The sequence below is a fragment of the Coturnix japonica genome, chromosome 13, assembly GCF_054131305.1.
Source record: "Coturnix japonica strain WE chromosome 13, WE-NBRP24, whole genome shotgun sequence".
Taxonomy (NCBI): domain Eukaryota; kingdom Metazoa; phylum Chordata; class Aves; order Galliformes; family Phasianidae; genus Coturnix; species Coturnix japonica.
The window spans coordinates 20,547,181-20,563,721 of NC_140675.1; the positions used below are offsets into that span (position 1 = coordinate 20,547,181).

At 43.7% G+C, this 16,541-nt stretch overlaps 2 protein-coding genes across 2 annotated transcripts in view; both read right to left on the reverse strand.

Annotated features, from left to right (window-relative positions):
* Nucleotides 1–13,162, reverse strand: part of LOC107321021 (acyl-coenzyme A synthetase ACSM3, mitochondrial-like) — an 89,106-nt gene extending 75,944 nt beyond the window's left edge. Inside the window, exon 1 of the mRNA XM_085514462.1 lies at nucleotides 13,032–13,162. The gene's annotated coding sequence lies outside the window, so the exon portion shown is untranslated. The remainder of the gene's footprint in view (nucleotides 1–13,031) is intronic.
* Nucleotides 13,134–16,541, reverse strand: part of IQCK (IQ motif containing K) — a 99,884-nt gene continuing 96,476 nt past the window's right edge. Inside the window, exon 10 of the transcript XR_014933971.1 lies at nucleotides 13,134–13,266. The gene's annotated coding sequence lies outside the window, so the exon portion shown is untranslated. The remainder of the gene's footprint in view (nucleotides 13,267–16,541) is intronic.

Consider the following 16,541-nt stretch of genomic DNA (forward strand, 5'->3'; position numbering starts at 1 on the left):
CCTTTCTCTTCAGTTCACAGTTCCACCTAAAGCTGCTGCTCTGACACTGGTCTGCTTTTGTTAACTTTCATCCTAGCATTTCCTACAGTCACACAGGATAATTATCTGATCTATAATTTATGCTGTGATTCAGAGGGGTATGAAGAGTTTCCTTATTCCTGAAAGAACACAGTGTGTCCAGATAGTATCAATATTTTATTTATCTGTTTGTGGGTGTATTAGGTTATATGGCTGCTTGTTAAGTATGGGATTGTTACAATAGCTAAGAGTAAGCAACAAATAAAACAATGCAAAAATAAGGCTGGAAACAAACTGTCACCTGCCCTCCTGATGTGGAGTGCGTTCAGAAGAAAGTGGTCCCAGAGCACTTCCAAAGGGCCAGCCCCACCTCTGTCATCTCAGAGGCCAGGGACATGGCACCTGCAGCCAGGAAGAAAAAGACAAGACACAAATCTATGCTTTTCCAGATCCTGTTGCTAACCTAAACGCCTTCCCAAACCAATCTGCTCCCAGCTCAGAAGATGGGTGTATCTGAAGGCAAAGGGAACCAAAACATACATCACGTGAGGCCACAATGCATTATCCCAAAGAGCCACAACTGTCACAGCTCCAGAAACTGCAACGACTTTGTCTTAACTGGCAGCTCTGAATTGAGCCACTTGTATTTTGCAGGGCTCTTAAAAGCAAATGAAATCCTTAAGGATGTCTTTTTTTAATCACCAATTTAAATTCCATCATCTTGATGGTGATAAAAATTGACACCCAAAATTCAAGCAAGAACGATGGTTTGACAGGCTTCCTGCATTAAAAGGAGCTTCGTGCAAACAGACATGTTCACATGAAGGGAAACAACTTCCTAATTTATTATAAAGGAATTCAGGTAATTGAACAACTATTGGAAAATTTGGTGTTGCCTCTATTTTATCTCAGTGCAGCAAGAACATTAGCAAAACCAGCTGTGTGAAACACTACGCAGTGGTAGTATCTTCTGATGATTCCAGATGAAGTTGGCTAAATAGAACCAGAAAGTAGCACAAAGAACGGCTATGGGGGGGTCTTCTGATAGACGGGACACAAAGACCCAGTGCTGCTAAGGTGCAGTTCAGTTGTCCTGCAGACTGGATGAGTACGCATCCAAGAAACTCTCCTGCTTTCAAAGATACTATAAGCTTCACTGGCAGTGCTTTGTGCCTCCCTGTCTCACCCACAGCACAAAAAATAAACCAGTGTGAGTTATAGCAGGTACAGAACAGAAACCTCTGTGTTTCAGCCCTACACTCTCACTCAAAAATCATGCAGCTTTACACTTTTTACTTTCTGAAACCTAACGGTATTCATAGACAAACAGCAATGGGTGATTTCAAGAAGACTTCTGCCCTGCAGCTGCTCAAAGATATTTATTTATTATTATTATTATTATTATTATTATTATTATTGTTATTGTTATTATTATTGTTGTTGTTATTGTTGTTGTTGTTGTTGTTGTTAGCTTTCTTTTAAAAGCTAATGGAAAATTAAGAGAAGAGAAGGCAAAGATCCAACACTTAATGACAAATGGCACTGGACATGTGGGAGCTGCCTGCTCACCTGTGGAACTGGCTGAGATTTTGAGCAATCAGCCACTGCTTTGATTTTTTTATTATTATTTAGACTTTAAATCTAAATAGGTAGAAAATAATGCAAAAAAATCCACTGGGTATTTTTCGCTGGGTGTTTTCTCTGCCACAGCATTTTCACAAGCTTCTCAAAACCCACTTTGCTTCCCCACTCTCAGTGCTATAATACATTGCCACAGCTCTCCTGCAGCAGTACATCATCCTTCACACCACTATACAGCCACCATAAAGGCAGCATCCCCTAGCGGGACTGCTGTCGTGATGCGGCATAAATAATCATAAGGACTGCTCAGAAGTGAAATTTCCTATCTCACTGCACCTCACAATCTCTTCATGAAGCAAAGATGGTTCTGAAAGAATGAAATAAGAGGATTTAGATGCATTTTTATGCATTATTTTTGCATTTTCCCTCTAATTTTTCTGATACTAACTTGTGATATTGCTGGAGCCCATGCAATATAAGGTGCTTAAAGAAAGAATGAGAAGAGGCAGCAGGTTTCTGAGATGTAGATGTAGGATTCTGGGATGTAGGCTTGTGTGGGCAGCCCGTCATTACTACAGCTAACATCACACAGTTCCCATCCCACTAGAATATTCAGGCACAATGTACTGTAGGCAGCAAAACAGCTGCCTGCCAGCAGGCCATTAGTTAGCACACACCAGACACAACATACATTATTTGTGGCAGGCTTCTACTTTAAGAATAATGATAAAAAAGCCTGTAATGAGAATAAGTCCCAAATGGTCTGTCACTGGGAGCTGCATGGCTTTTATGGCCTCAGTCAGCCGGACTGGCGTGCTTGATTCAATGGACACCAACTGGACAAAACAGTGAGATCTCTGGCAAAATCAAGTGATTTATTTAAGGAAAGAGCAGAAAGCTTCAGGGCAGGGGATCTCTTTGAGCCCAAGGCTGAGACTTCACCACTCTGAGCTGCACTTTGATCTGTGAGCAGCTCCACATGGTCCCAGCTGATGAGCCGGGCACAGCCAGAGCCTGGCCACCAGTATGCTGCAGGGCAAAGACCATCATCACCACATCATGCCATCCACTCGTCACTGTGGTCCAAATGACTAGAGAGCACCAAGACGTGTGCACTTGTGTGTTGTAGGAATAATCTGAAACGTTCAGTGGTGAACATGGGATGAGAAAGTGAATTTACAGCATCTCAAAATGGTCCTGGGGATGTGACTGAAAATAAGGATGTGCTGGAAGGCAAAACATGGCTTCACACTCATAGGATTTTTCCTTTCCACCACACAAAACAAAGGTGTTTGGGCTTCAGCAATAAAAGCTACACAATTGATGGGTGTATGAATAATACACTGATGGGTGGGTTTGGCATTCCCACAGCCAGAGCCCAGAGATTTATTGCACCAGAGTGGAGCACATCAGATTTCTTTATCTCTGGAGTCACACAGCAGATTTACACACAATGACATTAATTGGAAGGAAAATAGCCAGGCCAGCAGGGGGGCCCACCTGGCAGCTCCTCAGAGCAGGCACCTCTGCTGCAGGATGCCCCAGTCTGTGTGCCAGCTGTTCCCAGGGGACCCACAGATCTACAGCTCCAACACGGAGCTAGGCAGCTGTTCGGACCGGATGATCTTGGAGGTCTTTTCCTATCTTGGTGATTCTGTGGTTCTACGACTGATTTTCCCAGGGCAGCTCTGTCCTACAGCACCTGCAGGTCCCTTCTCCCAGTACCTGGAGCCCAGTTCCCTGAAGAGGGGAACAAGGAATGCTGTCCCCACCAACATGTGCTTTTCCTAAGGAGATAAACCTTATTACTGCTTCCCCAGATCATATTGGCTTTTTGTTGTTTCCATTAACTTTTATGAGTTTAATAAACAAGCCTGATTTTAAAAAAATAAAAAAATACTCTCCAAGCGTTGGAAATTGAATTTTCTGTCTAGTCCAAATGCAAGAAACATTTTAAATCACACTGAGAGAAATCACTGAAATGGCACTTCTGAGCATTTTGTATTCCTTCTCTGTGTGTAAAGTGTAGATGATTTGGAATACAGCCACTGAATTAATGGCATTTATTGTTTTTTTGGGGGGGTTCATTATTATTATTATTATTATTATTATTATTATTATTATTATTATTATTATGACCTCAGTGAAAAAAGCAAAAATAGCTGAGAAAAAAACCATCATTACTGACATGATGACTTCTTAAAGATTTTCTTGCCCAGCTGCTCCTTGGCCAAATCTTAAAGATGGTGACTTCATTCATTAGTGCACTGGGTCTGTCGCATAGTGGGAGAAGTCAGACTTAAAAATAGCAGTTGACAATTCCTTACCTAAAATGAGATGGAAGTGTTAATGGCTGCTGCCTCGGAGACATGTAAATGATGGCCAATAAAAGAAAGGTATCCTGCTCAGACAGAACCTGCTCCCTCCCAGCGTTCCTTCAGAGCTCCCCAACCTCACCACTACCAGCACAGAGTGGCAGCTCAAAGTCACCTTGGTTACAGCAGCTGAGCTGCGCTGTGTGCATGTCCCTGCAGCCCCAGTTCTGCACCAAGATCTGGCTGCATTGCAATAGGTGAGAGCCCTCCTGGAAACTTGAAAGGTCTTTGCAAGGAATGCAAGTATTACATGATTACAAATAAGATGGAAGTTGAGAAAAAAGATCTAGCTAATTTAAGGGCTGCAGGACCTGCAAGGCAGCTCTAGAGGATGTGCTGCATACAGCAGGCTGGACGGCTGCTTGCACAGGGCTCGCTGCAGCTCAAGCAGTGATCACCATGAAGAGACAACAGTGCTGACTTTTGACAGTTCCAGCACTGAAAGAGGAAATTACTGAAATCCACACAGCTTTCTGAAAATACAGTATGCATTTCAGTGCCTTTCCAGTAATCCCCAAATCATCGTTGAAGAATACACGTGTTCTTTTTCTCCCAGCCTCTGTGGAACCCTGTTTTATTCAGCCTAGTCCAAAACAAACCCGATGCTGCTGCATGCCCAAGAAAAACCACACAGAGCATCTGATAGAAATAGAGCTGTCCTTCCTGACGACTCCTGATCCACTGCGCTGGGGTGAGCTGTAAGGAGATGCGGGCAGGGAGATGAGGGCCTTCCCCTCTCCTCAGCTCATGTTCCCATTATCACTGCAAAATCATTTTCCGGCAAAACCATATTTATTTGGCCCGGGGCCTATGGCAAGCATTGCCTGTCTGATGCTTAAATAATGACACCCAATTTGCAGGATACTGGTAATCCTAGATCAAAGGCCCAAAAGCTGTTTAAAATGCTACAGACAGGAACTGACTTTCTTTTACTACACTCTTTTTTTATGATTATTATTTCTCTCTGCTGGTTGAAACGTTTCAGCTGGGCAGGAGGGCATCCCCCTCCAGCTCACATCTCTCCAAGTAAAACAGGACAGAGGGCAGCAATGAATGGCCGCCAGGACAAAACTCTCCCTAAAAACCTCTTTGGCAGCCGAGCCGTCCCTGCAGCACCCTTCTCTCCAGCCCTTGATGTTTTACAGGCTGGGTACTTGCAGATGAAGGAAGAAGCACAGTAATTTGATTTTGCCTCATAAGCAAGAGTTAGTTACAAAAATACTTGGTGTTTTTGTACAGTCTGGAATGCTGTAGCTGCACTACCCAAAATATCTCATTTTTCAAATTCAGTTTCTCAGGTTAACCCCATTCCTTGCCCTCGCTGCAGCTGGCTGTGAGCAGTAGGCTGCTTCTTCATCACTTCGAAACTTGGACACTGGGTTGTGTTGTTGTGTTTTATTTTTCTCTGATTACAGCTGATCAGCTTAAGTTTTGAATTTCAAATTGTTCTGCTGAAAACATACACAGACATGGCCAATGGTCAGCTTTAGGGACAGGAACAGGAAATGATGGTGCTGATTTTAGAGACAGTTCAGTGCCTGAGTGTGTACAGGACCCCCACGTGGTCCTGTCTCTGCCTGATGGCCCACAGCTTGCTTCCATTGCAACCCAACAAGACGTGGAGCAGCATCAGGCACTGCAAGGCTGCTTCCTTCTTGCTGTCCATTCCCCAGCCACATCAGACCCTTTTCTGAGGAACAAAAAAACCCCACGGTTGGGGCTGTAGAGGCCCTGCCAGAAGTAATACAGCCACGCTGGAGACAGCCAACTTAATGCAATCTTAATGTGATAAACTGCTAACTTGATTGGATTCAATGAGATGTAAATGATTAGATTCAATAAGTACACAGAGATCATTTCACCTTACACTCTGCTTGGGAGGATTCTGCCTCCAGTCGCTTCATCATTCCTGTTAATCGTGTACAATGCATCACAGAGATGAAACGCTTGGAACTTAAGGTTGTCCTCTAACTTTTCTCCCACACTAACCTATCTTCCATTGTAAAAGAACACTTTTTTCAGAACACCTGTACTCCCTTATGGACACAGGTCCATTCAATATGCTCAGTCCTGCTCTAAAGAAAACTCCACTGATCCAGATTTCCAAAAAATTCCCATATTCTTACCCAAGAGAATGACTTCCCATGGGAATTCATTTTTAGTAACTAAGAACTGGCAACAAGAAGACTTTTATAGCTTCTCATTCACTGAAAGATGCTTTAAAGTCTCTTCTGCTGAACATAGGAATCCGTGCTGTGATTCCAAAAAAAAAGGGGAGAAAACATGGAGGATATGCAATACCAATACAATACAGTGAAATCAAGAGACAAGAGAAATAAACATGATGAGCAACTGATGTCCAAGGGGAGAGGAGGTGCATCACATGCAGGGAATCTTCTGGAGCATCTTTAGCATCTCTGTGATACTGGATTTGGGAAACGAAGGCAGAAGAGCAAGGAAGAGACTGGGTAATCTGTTCTGAGAGGACTCCATCCCACTGCCACATGCTACTGTGGAAGGACAGGTCACAGCATCTGAACATTGTTTCCCCCCGGGTTGTTAATAGCCAGTCTCAGAAACCAAAACAGAAGGAATAAAGCTCATTCTTTTGCATTAATAAAAACAGAGACTTTTATTTCCGACTGTCTTACGTGTAGTTAGATATATTATCACCAGGTGTCAATGCATAGCCCTGAGGATAAGATTTGAGCTCAGCTTTAATTAGTTTACTGTAATAAGGTAAGTGATGCTTCGCCTTTCCAGGGAAGTCATTATTTGCACTCTTTCTGCTTTCCAGTACTTGCACTGCCTTCTTCATTTGCAACAAGAGCAAAGCAACTGCCTGGTATATTCAGAAATCAAGCGGAAACAGTACAGTAAATACACGAATGAGGATGAAATGTTACTGAGAACAACACTATGGATCAGAGAGGTGAGCAAGGAGTCAGATCCTGCGACAAGACAAACCACTGTTAGGAGACATCACCTTGGTGCGGTCCTGTGTTGGCAGCAGTAGGAACCAGCCACATTGTGAGTCCTCAGCCTTCAAAAAGTACCTGGGTACAAAACTCATGCTGAACGACTGATAAATATAATGGTTTTTTTTTAAAAAAGGGGCCTTTCTCTGACATTGTGGTGTCAGTTCCACTCCACATTTCTGTGCTGGTCCCTGCAGATGGGGCATGGATTAGCTCCCATGTGATCAGGGAGCTGTTTCTCTCTATGGAAGATGTATTCAGGGGGCTGCTGCACATCTGAGCCTGAAATCCCAGCTGTCAGTCTCCTCTGTAAGCTCCTAAATATCTTTTAGAATCTTGCTCTGAGTAACACCAAGTGAGACCCTTCTGGCTACGTATCCTCTAAGCAACCTGTTCTTGGACATTTGCATCTTTTTTCTTGGAAAACATATTGCTTCTGCAAAAATTTATCTCAGGTTTTAAAACCACCTCAGCTATTAAAAAAAAAAAAAAAAAAAAAAAAAAGTATAATATATTAAGCAAGAGAGTCATGAAATAAGAATGATCAAATACTTCCAAGCCTTATCATCAATAAAACTGTAAAGTTAGCCACATCAGTTCACTTCAGGGCATCTGCTCACATTTAATTGAATGATTGTTTTAATTTTTCATTGTTTAAAACCACTCAACCACTTAGCAAAAGCCAGTGCTGCTCTTGCAGCGAGCACAACAACTTCTTGTTGAGCGGAAGGTAGCTGTCTTTTTGCAGGAATCATAGTCTCTTTGTGAGCTGCAGCCACGCCACAGTCAGACAAAACCCTTGGGCTGGCTTCCACTGAGCCAGCTCAAGCCCTGGCACTGCAGGATGGCTTCAGTCGGTGGCAACCAAAGGGCAGCCCAGGTCCTCACCAGGTCTGACAGGGCCCTGGGCATCCAGCTAGGATGCCTGGGAAAAATAATTCAACTTCTCCAAAGCAAATTACCCAAATGACCCCAAACCGCCCAAACAGTTTGTTTGATATCATCTGAATTCAGGGAGCCTCACATCTGTTGAAACTTCAGTTGCTGCTTTTAGGCCTTTCTAAAATAAAGGAACTTTGTACTCATTGAAAGCAACTTCCCATTATGAGGCTGCTTGTCTTGTTTGATAGATTCTAATTGTGAGATGCTAAACAATAAATGTTGGACAGTTCAGTCCCCTGGACCAAGAGCTTCTCCTGGGTGTTCAGCTCATCTGCATAGACTAATTTACCTTTCCTTTAAATGAAACTAATAATCTTATGGAATTGAATGACTTCAGTGTCAGATATGGTGATACAATTGCAATTTGGAAGCCTTGTAATTGCAGATGTCTTAGGACTAAAAACCATCATCACTCTGAGACTGCCCGGTGGGAATTACTACAGGTTTCCCTGCGTGCAGCAGATGATGGAGGCTCCAGGGAATCAACTTTGGGTCCCTGATTGTCCTTCCCATTTATACCCTGTATTACTTTTAACAGCCCTCTAGTTTGCCACTGTCAAGGAAACTACAAAGGATTTAGAGAGAACCGTGCTCTCAAGTGCCATGTTCCTGTGCACGAAGCTCATTCTACACACTGCAAAGACACGAGCAGAATTGCTAGAGCCACGCAGTCATGCAGATGCTCACCAAAGCCTTCCTTACATCTGGAAAACATGCTGGGGTCAACCTGCTTGCAAAAACGAGGAGCTTGCCCTTCCTCACCCCTGTGTGACACAGACACGGTGGGATGTGTATCTGAAATGCCAGCAGGGGCTGAGGAACACCCACCCTACACCACAGGGATGGCTACACACAGGCAAGATACTAATTCCTAAAGTTATGAAATCCCTAGAGCCCTTTGCAAGGCTAATTGTTGACATTAAGTCTTTAAGTGCAATTACCAGTGCTAATGGTTGCAGGGACAGATTCCAAAAGAATGCTGTTTAAAACCTTCTGAACTGGAAGGTTTGGGATAACGCTGCAGCCAGGCAGATAATCTCTAGTGAAGAAGTCAAAATTGAGATTACTAGTGGGCTGTGCTCACTCAGCATTTCACATTAAATGAACGTTATACCAGGACACAGAACCTTGAGAAGGAACAATCTGGATTATTTTGCAAATGCTGTTGGTAGTTGAAATCCAGACACTGGTCATTAGATCCAGTTTTACTGCAGCCATAAAAGAAGTGAGTCAACAGCTTAGTCACATCAGGCTGGATGTGCTACAAGCACAGTCTGAATGAAAGAACAACAAACACTGAGAAATACAAGGTAATTTGAAAAATCCCTGGCAGCTTCTCCTCTAAAGAAGCAAGAGATTACATAGTCTTCAAGTTAGACTGCATGGCGTGTAGAAGGAGTATGAATGTAGAGGAATGAAACTGGGCATAGCAGCACAGCAATGCAGGCTAGCCCTAGAAACCAACCTCTGCTTTTCAGAAGTATCTTGTGTTTTGCAAAAATAATACAAAGACAGATACGGAGGTTGATTCCTGTCTCATATCAGTGTAAAATTTACCATCTGTTAAGTCCATTTGTACAGATATTTAATCAGTACTGGCAGACCCTGCCGGGTGTAGGCTGCAGGACAGAGAAACAGGTTAGGCTGGTGGCATGTCCTTCAAACAGAGTGACTGCTTCGGAGGGATGCACAAGAGACAGACAGATATAACGTGGCATTATTTATTTCTTTTGAATGGGACCAGTAACTAAGCCATGTGCCCTCAGAGGAGAAAAGAAAGACACGGTGATCAGCACAGGGAGATAGCAAGGAAGGAAAGCTGTGCAGATAAGCCATCAGGTCTGAATAACTGCTCGCCTAGAAAGAAGTCTCTTCTGGACAGCATGGAGATTTATGCCATTCCAGGCTTGATTCCAGAAGGCTGAAAAGTTGGAGTGTGCTTTTTAGAATGCCATTTTATTTCAGTGTGAGCACACAATTAAGACTCATCACTGAAGGAGTTTAATGACAGTACTCCCAAGGGAAACGTACAGACGCAGTGCCATCCTATCTGATGGTAATAACTGGCATTTTCAATTCCAGTAGGAAACATGACTGGGATGAGTGTTCAGGGAAGGAGGAGCATCTCTCACAGTAGGTGGGGAGGGACCCTGGGGCCATCACAGCTCTGGGTGTTGCTGATGCTACCGCAGGCAGCTAATAAGGTCTATGCATCTGTTTTTCTGTTGCACGTTTGCCATGTGCAAATAATGACATTAACTTCTCCTTTGGGACCAACAAACGAAATGGATGATTGTTTGTACGTGAGAGGGATTAATATAAGGAAAAGTGAATATGCCACCAGAGGGCAGTGAATGAAACAGGTTACTTTCTTGTTTGTAAGAGACAAGTTACAAGGATCAAATAACTAGACCAGCCAAGCTTTACATGCTGCCACTGAAGCAACATCTCACACAGTGTTCAGTGCTGGTTTCCATCAGTCTGGTGCTGAACAGCTTGCTGTGATTCTGTGTGGTTGCACTGATAGAAAATTGCCTGAAAGAAGTGCTGGGTGAGTGCCCAGTGCTGGGAACAGGGGCACAAACACACGTGAGGAGGTGAAACAACAGCTTAGGGGAAAAACTTCATCCAAATGCACACAAAGCCAGCAGAGGGAACACCACTGCATGTCCCCCAGCCATGCAGCTGGGCCCTGTGAAGCAGGGGAGCTGCTGGATCCTCAGCCTAACCCAGAGGACGACAGTCTCCTCCCACAGGGCCAGGAGCTCTCCTTGCCCACTTGACCACACTGTCCCCATCCCAGACCTGCCCTGGCTCCCTGCTTCCCCTGGGAACGGAGTGTGGATGATGGGCTGCTGGGTCAGCACCATCAGTACAAAGTGCTGCTCTGCGAATGGTCTGTTTGTGGCAGTGGGATACAGCTGCAGTCACTGTTCCTTCGCTTCTCGTGGCTGCCCCTGCTGTTGGAGCAGCTCTCTGAATCACTGTGGGATGTAGCATTGTTCCTATGGGCTCAGAGAAGGTGGGTGCTGTTCTGCAGTTCTGCTGTGTTGCTCTGCTTAGTCCTCAGAGCGCAATTACCCAAAACACAATCATAAGACACAATTTACAATCCCTGCAGCTTTTTGGCATCCCGGTGTATTGGCTTACAGATAGGATTTGTGGTAGGCTACAGCAGATAGACAGAGCACTCTAATTACAGATTTACTCGAAGAGGAATAGTTTAAAAGCTAATAGGACACTATTAGAATAATGATCCCAGCTTCCATCTGAACATCTGCAATTACTAATTAAAAACAAGTTAAAGTCAACCTGTTTTAAGAGAATCAATATTTACAGAACAACACACCACTCCGATGTGGTGCAGAACCTCCAAGAGCCTTCCCACATGCCACCCCAAATCCTCCCCAAAGCATTTTGTTCAGAAAGTGACGCTGGGGGAAAAAAAAAGAAAGAAAAAAAAGCCTTTGTGAAGTAGTCAGAAATTTGGCTCACGTGCAGCTTGTTTGTCACCTTCATCATCAGCTGCCCAGCACTTCCAAATGAGTGCCACATGAAATGATGTGTCACCCACTGCCTCAGATTGGGGTGTCATTTTTTTCTGAAAGCAGGTTAGAAATTACATTTCAAGTGACAAATCATCTTCTTGCAGCCTCTGTCTTCTCTGTCTGCAACCCCAACTGCTATTGAACAGACTCATTTTGTGGAAGTGAATAGAATCTGCATCAATCTAACTGCATAGGAATGTACGAGTAAGTCCTAGAAGGGAAGGCATACAGTTGCTGAGAGAAAACAATTAGGCAAAATATTACAACAGCAAATAGCTTTGAAATCCATTAGCAACCTCAAACAGAAAAGCAAATGCTTATTTCATCCATGACAGTATAACCACTACAAAATAGGATAAACTCCCCAAAACAGGTCACACTCAGTTGGCTCTCCAAAGCCTATTTGAGATTTACCATCAGTATCACTCAAGAGAAGCACAGAAACACACAAGTTCATTCAAAGACTAAAGTGTGAGTATCCATTGCACGGCTGTGGGGAGCACAGTGCTGGTGCAATACTCCATCAGTGCTCATGTGCACCCACAGGGCTTTAACACAGCTATAATCTGACCCAGGAGCACCAGCAAGTTCAGAGGGAGAGGAAATGGATGAAGTTCCTCTGACTGCTTTCCTTTCCCCTTTTACATAAACCCAAATCTACAGAAAAAAAACTGAAGCCAAGACTGACCCTGCAATTTAATTCTGCCATTGATCCGACACAGCCCTGACATATCAGCCTTCAGAGCAGGCACATGACTCTTAGCTGTTTCACTGGAAATGTTGATCATTGACAGGTAAAAATCAGTGGTCCCTTTGGAAGACACTGTTCCATTTGTCATGCACGTGGAAGGAAAGCTCTGTAGTCTCTTTAAGAGCTCTGTGTTCCCAGGCCAACAGCACAGGAAGAGAGAAGAGTATGGCAGAAGAATCTCTGCTTTTATAGCAGCGCCCAAGTTGGACTTCAGGGGCCAATAGCAAGCACTGTGTGACCTCGCATTTGTGATTTCCATAGGCTGTATTATTAGAGACTTCAGTTTGGTGTATGTTTTTGCAGCGTGGGAGCAATAAAGAGCAAAGGCAAGAAATAAAGAGCCTCCGGGTGCTGACATAAAATTAAATCCTGACTTCTCTTTCAAGTTCAAGGTAGGAAAATCACAGCCATATGTCTTTGTCAAAAGTATGCCCAAGCACTAATATCATCAAGGACAGCCATTTTTTTGGCATGTAATCTTACCACACTCTGTATATCATCCAGAGCCACTGTGGACTTAGATGTAAAACAAACTACTACACCATCTTCACAACGTGGTGGCAAGCAGGATTTGGCCCCATGTAAGTAACTTTGGATTACTGCTGCCTGGTCCTCAGGGAGATCAAACCTCCCTTCAGGGCAATATCGGATTAGAAGAGAAACAGTTGTTGGCCACTAGGAAACTGCAAATCATTTTTTGTTCAAACCAACAGGGATTGTTGCAAGGCCTGCTGAGCCAATTTAAACAGGGAGAAAAACCTGAGAACCCTGCAATAATACTCTCTGTGGTTTTCTAAAAGCCAGGTCCTGCTCATCCTACTCAGCGAAGCAATCTTACCGAAGCTAATGAATCTGGTCCCACGCAGCACAGGCTGACTACAGCTCAGCCACCGTGCCCAGAGAATTGCACACTTGTCCCCATCGAGCTGAAATACATCCGTTCCTTTGCAGTTACACCACTCTCCATGGTAATACTGGCAAGTTCAATTTTCTGTTTGTTTCCTTTCTTCTTTTTTTTCTTCAGCAATGTGTTCCCATGTCTCTTCCTCACATTGCAGACAGAGGTAGGTGAGCTGCAAAATAAACACAAGGATATCAGAGCCCCCATAAAATGACATTAATTTAATCAAAGCCATTCTTAGTCTTAGGGCTCAAACACACTGCCGGTCTTGTTGCTCTTCCCTTGGCAACTGCTCACCATGCCCTGAGTGTGGGCTTGGACACACATCAGATATCACAAACCAGAGGTACCGAGAGGCTGCACTGCTGGATTTCTGTCTGCAGAGCAGTTCCTTGTTGTGCTCCCACCGCCTTTCTGGATTACAGTAAATCTCTGGTTAACTCAGTCTGATTCTTCTTCAGTCTCATGCACTCCTGAGCAAAGCAACAAACACCGAGACACACTTGGTGGTCCCTCATGGCAGTAAGGCTGGGTGTGAGCTCATTAACATTCTTCATGGCACTGCTTCTTAAGTACCGACTCTTTGGGTGCAGAACAAAAAAACATTTAAAAAGCAGGAAAACGTGTGGCCACTGACAGATGGATTACTCTTATTGAAAATCCGTGGTTTTAATGGCACGTAATGCATTCACCTGCAGAAAGGTATTTCTGCTGTGTTTGTGAAGTATGGTGAAGTACGTGTTATCTAAAAATACCCGCAGTACGTAGAGAATGGGGAAAGAATAAAAATAAAATAAAGTGGTTTTCTTCTGATACCTTTCATAATGGTTACATCGAATTCAAAGTGTATCAGACAAGAAAGGAGGAACTCAAGAAAGCCAGATCCTTTATTGCAGTTAATTAGTAGGGGGGATAGAATGTGAAAGCCTTATGTAAAATGAGAAAGTAATCTTATTCTGCTCAGGCTGCCTGCTTGGAAACAGAAGTTAACGAGAGGCCTTGCAATCTATTTAACTGGCCAAAATATCAGAGTGTGCACCAGCCTTCTGTTCCAGAGCTGCACTCTGCGCCCCCCGCCCTCCCCATACACAAGGAAGGCAATGCAACATGCCATTCCCTTGGCTCTTGGACAGGGTGGCTGATGGAAAGTTGCCTTTGCAGCCCCAGCTCTGCAGCTGCGTGGTTTGCCCGGTGCCCACCCGTGACAAGCACACAAGCAGCAGAGCCCTGGCACCCGACAAGCCGTGCTCTGTGGGTGCCTTGCATCCACCCAGTGATGACAGATCCACACAGAAAGCAGCCTCAGCTCTCATGAAGAGGAGCATTGATTTTGCTGGTACTCATCACCCCTCCTCCCCTGCCCCATCCCCCCAAGTAATGCAAATGCATCAACAAGCAAATATGGGGAAGGATTATGTTTGTTAAAGTGAAGAAGAGCTCCAAACCTAAAGAAAAATTGTGTACCATTATCTTGAGATGTATAGGGAGAATTTGAACAAACCAGCTGTGTCATCTGCATGCAAAAAACCTAAAAGACAGAACAAAGAGCACAACCTTGTGATGTGATCCTCAGACAAGGTCTAACGGGGGTTAACACGATGAATGTGAATGTTCAGTTGTGTTGCCAGTGACTGACGTTCAATTTGAAATCTCTCTTGCATTCACTGAAGGTTTGCACACATTCCAAAGCTCTTCTTCTTCTTTAACTGAAATGAAGTGTTTAGAAAACTTACCTACTAACCCAGATATGCAAACCCTGCATCAATTTTACAATAATTAGTGCAAATAACGGGTGCCATTATTTTAAAATAGGAGATAACCTGATCTATTCTCACTCCCTTTCCTGGTACCCACATGCTGAACTTCTCAGTTCAACTTCCATTTGCCTGCACATTTGCCACACGGCATTCGCAGAACAAGTGCAAAGATACATATTCCAGTATTTTATCATTCAACTTCCAAAAATCCCAATAGAGGAAATGCAAAGAATCTCTATGACATGGATCTCATGTGGTTCCTTTTCCCCCAGAGGAGAGAATGAATGAGCTTCCATCTTTAGAAGTACTCGTCAAGTAGTTATGTCACAATCCCAACTTATTTATTCCTGAATCTGGCAAAGCACTTAAGCATATAATTATGCTAAACATATGAATTAGCCCCTTAGCTCTACAGTTAAGTATCATACAAAGTACATCACACAAGCTTTGAGGGATTCCAGACCCTTGCAGCAATCCTGCCTACCACATTTGATTCTCTTTGCTTCCTTGCCTTGAACAAAGAGTCTAATTTCCATTCTGACCAGTGGATTAATTTTATTTGATATGCTGACTGTTGCAAAAACAAACAAAACAAAAAACCAGCACAGATTTGTTGTAACCGCTGTGGATGGGCCATATGAGTTTAACTCAGAGCACATTTCCACCACGTGTTTTCACTGTGACCTGAAAAGGAGACAATGGAAAATCAGGTGTATCATCTACCAATTAAATCTCAACACAACATGGTTATGCTCCTTTCTTTTGTAACATTTCTTTAAAACAACAGATGCCAGGTTAAATCTCTTGTTCAGGCATTTATCACATCTGTTTTCTGTTCCCTTGGAAAGCAAACTCATAATAGCACTCAAATGAATTACAGTGAGATTTGTCAGATGAAACCTAGAAGGGACTTCAGGGAATAAATGTTTAATTTTTTTTTTGGGGGGGAGGCATTTAGGAGCTTTAAACATGTTTTCAGAAGGCCCAGAATGGCAGAGTTCCATCACAGCCACTGCTTGAGACCTCTCACAGCTCCCAGGTCTCCACAGAGACATGAAGCCGAAGGATGAAGAGAGGAATGGGCACCTACTGGTTTTGAAATAGTGAGTTTTGGTTAAAACTCAGGAGCAAGAATCAAAGATACAAACAGGCAGAGTTCAGCTCATGAGGTTTTCTCCTTTACAGCCACTTCCTCCAGTGCATTATGCAGCTCTGTTGTTTGAGTAGTTTCAAAGGATTTCTTTTGAAGGGGACACATTCATTTATTTGCCATACAAGCAGAGTGTAGTGGTTCTTAAGGCTGCTGCACAACTGAAAAAGCAGGTGGAAAATATGTTGCTTTTTTTCCCCAGCACTTCTGATGTTGACAGCAGTTTCAGTACAGTACAAAAAGTCCTATACAATATTTTAAGCATGTGGACAACCTCAAGATGTCTCCTGCACAACAACCCTCTTTGCAGGGTCGGAGCCGTGGCTGCTCCTTGCTTGTGTCCACATAGCAGCTGTGCTGTGTTTGCAGCAAGATTGTGGAACCACACAGACATGAGTGGTTCTGCTTGGTGAGCCAACAAAGTCACGGTCCCTGTCCTAACGGTGCCTCCTCACCTGCAGCACTTTTCATGCCACATCATTACACTGGGGGTGAGATGCTCTCAGATCACAAGGTCTGCACCTTTGTTTAGTTTTGCAA